Below are 4,944 nucleotides of genomic sequence, written 5' to 3'. Positions count from 1 at the left end.
GGAAATGTGTTCACAGTACATTTGTGTTAGAGAGCTTCAGGAGTTACAGTTAGAGACAGAGAATAGTAAGAGAATTGGCTTGATAGACTCACAATGTTACTATTTTTGAGAAAGAGAGAGAGAGAGAGAGAGAGAGAAGAGACAGGAAGGAGAGAGAGAGAGAGAGGTTGGAGAGAGAGATGAGAGGTATCAACTCATAGTTGTGTCACTTTAGTTGTTCATTGACTGCTTTTCATATGTGCCTTGACTGGGGGTCTCTAGCTGAGCCAGTGACCTCTTGCTCAAGCCAGCGACCTTGGGCTTCAAGTCAGTGACTTTGACTCAAGCCAGCTACCCTGAGATCATGTTGATTAGCTCACGCTCAAGCTGGTGACCCACACTTAAGCTGGTGAGCCTGCGCTCAAGCTAGATGAGCCCACCTTGAGGTTTTGAACCTGGGACCTCTATCCACTGCACCACTGCCAGTCAGGCAATCTTGCAGTGTTATAATATGTATCATTTGACCTTGCAGGATGTTGGGAACTTGGGCTAGTGGGACAGGGTAGGTGAACTAATGTGGGTATAGGATTGGTCTCCAGAAAAGTGGCCCACAGTCTGACTTCAGCGGTCAAAGGTGGTGGCTGGCCCTGGCCGGTTGGCTCAGCGGTAGAGCGTTGGCCTGGCGTGCGGGGGACCTGGGTTTGATTCCCGGCCAGGGCACATAGGAGAAGCACCCATTTGCTTCTCCACCCCCCCCCTCTCCTTCCTCTGTCTCTCCCTTCCCCTCCTGCAGCCGAGGCTCCATTGGAGCAAAGATGGCCCGGGCGCTGGGGATGGCTCCTTGGCCTCTGCTCCAGGCGCTAGAGTGGCTCTGGTCGCGGCAGAGCATTGCCCCTTGGTGGGCAGAGCATCGCCCCTTGGTGGGCAGAGCATCGCCCCCTGGTGGGCGTGCCGGGTGGATCCCGGTCGGGCACATGCGGGAGTCTATCTGACTGTCTCTCCCCGTTTCCAGCTTCAGGAAAAAAAAAAAAAAAAAAAAAAAAAGGTGGTGGCCAGTGCATGTCTGGTTTGCATTTCTTGGTCCTAGAAAGTCTTAATTCTAGAAAAACTCAGTCAGCAAAAAAAAACTGGATCCATTATGAAGCACCACTTTGTTTCTGGAAGGTTTACCCAAAAGAGAACCCAACGTGAAGCAGAAGAGACAGATTAGTCTCCAACTGGGGATAGAGGATTTTAGCAAGGATTCATTCATTTGAAGGATCTTAACCAAAAGGCCAGGGTTCATGGATATATATATATATATATAGCATGGTGGTTATGGTTGGATTTTCTAGTCAGTCTACTGTTCAAATTTTAATGGAACCATTTTTTATCTGTGTAACTTTGGGCATATTTCTTTACCCCTCTGAGTTTTTTCTCCTTTTGTTAATGAAGAGAGTGCCTATGTCATGATTTATTATGAGGATTAGAAGATATAATTTAGCACAGTGCTTACTATGTATATTCAAAGCATTCAGTAAATGGTTAGTGTGCTGGCTTGTCTGCCGTCAAGCCTGCATCTAGACTGTACTACCTCCTTGTAAGTTCTGTGCATGTGGGAGAAGGAGCTGGGATGGCACTTCCTAGACCAGGGGTCCCCAAACTAGGGCCCGCGGGCCACATGTGGCCCCCTGAGGCCATTTATTAGCCCCCGCTGCACTTCCGGAAGGGGCACCTCTTTCATTGGTGGTCAGTGAGAGGAGCATAGTTCCCATTGAAATACTGGTCAGTTTGTTGATTTAAATTTACTTGTTCTTTATTTTAAATATTGTATTTGTTCCCATTTACTTTAAAATAAGATGTGCAGAGTGCATAAGGATTTGTTCATAGTTTTTTTTTATAGTCCAGCCCTCCAACAGTCTGAGGAACAGTGAACTGGCCCCCTGTGTAAAAAGTTTGGGGACTCCTGTCCTAGGCTCTCCTTCTCTGTCTAGAGCTGGGTGAGGCTGTTGTGTAGAGAAACTCTCGGGTGAGATTTGGAAGCTCAGAGAAGGTCCTGTTCTTTGGAGGCAGCTGGAGCTGGTCACATGGACAGAGAGTGTCCCTAAGCTTTCAGGGAGCCCTAAAGAATTAACCATGTCAACGTTTCAGGGAAACAAAAAACTTCTTGTTTCCCCTTCCCAACTCTCTCTCTCCTGGCTCTTCCAACAGGTGTGTAACCCTCCAAATCCCTGTATGAAAATAGTACTTTTAGCAGGAATGTGCAGAGTGGCTGCTGTTTCCCTGACTCAACCTCAAACAGGTTTAAGTAGTGATTGCTATTCATTTTGGAAGGTGGGGCTTTTTATTCCGGAAAGGGAAACTGGAGAGCAAATCCTGAAACCAGAATAGAAGCTGAATCACAAGTTTGAGGCTGAGGTGATGGTTCTCACTTCTCCTCTCTCCCTAAGTACTTCCATGTGAACTGTACCCACAGCTCGGGGTACCTGCTGAGGGGCTCTAGCATGGGAAGGACTGGAGTCGGGGTGTCCAGACGGTGGGAGGCAAGCAAGGGCTGTTCACTTAAGACAGTGGGAAGCATCTGAAAGAGAGGACCAAGCTAAGGCAAAGAAGCGTATACTGGAGTTCAGGGGAGAAAGACCAATCCTGGAGGAGCCCTCATATCATGTCAATCTTGGGGGGAAAGAATCAGAAACATCACCATCCATACACACGTTGCAGCCTGACCTACCCTGTGAGCAGGAGCATCACATGCTGACATGGTTGGCTGTTTTTCTAGCCCTATTTTCCTAACCACAAAGGCTGGGAGCTTTGTGGTTGAACGTTAGTGACCAAGTGTGGAGTGCATTGGAAAGCCAGACTATTTAGGGCAGTAAGATGAAACTTATAGCCCACTGGAAAATGGTTCCTCAGATTATTAATACACCAGAAACCTTGGTCAGGACGGACACAGGGCTGGCCAGGGCCTGAAGAGCCCCTGGACCCAGATGGGACTCTGTGAAGCAAAGAGGGGCACATGGCAGATCAGGAGTCGGGTTTTGTGATGGCTAGGGAGGTGTTCTTTCTGTGGCTCCAGCAGATGTTGGAACAGATTTTAAAGCACAAAGCATAATTTTTATTGAAGAAATATAAAGTAAAACCTTGAAATAATATAGTGACATGTCCGTTTTTATAGCTGGCTGAACAGATTTAATTAGGTTTCTAAGAATATTTTGTGTGTCATTTTGTTCGTCACCTCAGCATTTTCTGGTTGATGCTCAGAGTCATCCATAGATGTTTTTCACTGAGCACAGACTCTACTAATTTATCATAAAATGTTACTTATTTTTATTTTAAAAATGGCTCTTGTCCTGAAAGTTCTAACAATTTTTATTGTTACTATGTCAATCTAAGGGCTCTATTCTCTTTTAACCAACTGGCTTTTAGTCAATTAGCTTTGTTTTGGTGTTTCCTGATAAAAATTATTATTGTTATTATTTTTTTGTGTGACAGAGACAGAGGGACAGACAGGGACAGAGACAGGAAGGGAGAGAGATGAGAAGCATAAATTCTTTGTTGTGGATCCTTAGTTCTTCAGTGATTGCTTTCTCATATGTGCCTTGACTGGGGGGTTACAGCAGATGGAGTCACCTTTTGCTCAAGCCAGTGACCTTGGGTTCAAGTTGGTGAGCCTTGCTCAAACCAGAGGAATTTGTGCTCAAGCTGACGACCTTGGGGTTTCGAACCTGGGTCCTCTGTGTTCCAGTCTGACACTCTATCCACTGCGCCACCGCCTGGTCAGGCCTGATAAAAATGATTAAAAAAGTTTTATTACAAAATGTTTAAATACATTTACAAGTACACAAAAAGGCTATATAATGACAACTTAGGTCTAATAAATAGCTTCCACATTTATTTTTGTTTTTTTCTCTTAAGAAATACATGTAATGCCCCTCCTTAATTTTCTCCCTCTTTCCTTCTCCCTAGAGATACACTGTATGCTTAAGTTGATTATTAGTTTTTGTGCAACTTTCATTACAAATATATGTATACATGCAAAATACTACCATTTGGTCTGCTTTTACACATATGAAATGAAACATGTTTGTAATTCTGTAGCTAGATTTCTTTCTCTTATTTTCCAGATGTATGTATTACGACACTCTTAGTTGTTCATTCAAACTGCTCTATAGTAATCCATATTATTACTGCGCATTGACAATTTGTTCATTTTCCAATATCAATATTTGGATCATTCTGTCTTTCTTTTTTCTTTTGCTATTACAACACATATTGCAATGAATGTCCATATTTGTATGTGTGAAACAGCTAAACTTCAGGGACCAAGTGTAGAGTGGGGTGAAAAGTGCATAAACACATGTATTCACATGCACATCTACATACTTTCTTCTTGTGCTTATGTGTGAGAGTTTATTTTTTATTATTTATTTATTTTTTTTGTATTTTTCTGAAGCTGGAAACGGGGAGAGACAGTCAGACAGACTCCCGCGTGCGCCCGACCGGGATCCACCTGGCACGCCCACCAGGGGGCGACGCTCTGCCCACCAGGGGGCGATGCTCTGCCCCTCCGGAGTGTCGCTCTATTGCGACCAGAGCCACTCTAGCGCCTGGGGCAGAGGCCAAGGAGCCATCCCCAGCGCTTGGGCCTCTTTGCTCCAATGGAGCCTCGGCTGCGGGAGGGGAAGAGAGAGACAGAGAGGAAGGAGGGGGGGAGGGGTGGAGAAGCTGATGGGCGCTTCTCCTGTGTGTCCTGGCCGGGAATCGAACCCGGGACTTCTGCACGCCAGGCCGACACTCTACCACTGAGCCAAATGGCCAGGGCTGTGTGTGAGAGTTTAAATGCATATTCCAGATAATGCCTGATAAGGGAAGTCATATTTTCAGTGTTACTAGGTGTTGACAAGTTACTTTTTTAAGTCGTTGCACTATTTTCCCTTCTACCAGTGTGTACTAGCAGTGTGTATGAGAATATGTGTATTTCCTCTT

This window comes from Saccopteryx bilineata, chromosome 10, assembly GCF_036850765.1.
Source record: "Saccopteryx bilineata isolate mSacBil1 chromosome 10, mSacBil1_pri_phased_curated, whole genome shotgun sequence".
Lineage (NCBI taxonomy): Eukaryota > Metazoa > Chordata > Mammalia > Chiroptera > Emballonuridae > Saccopteryx > Saccopteryx bilineata.
Note: the sequence above shows the minus strand (reverse complement) of the source record.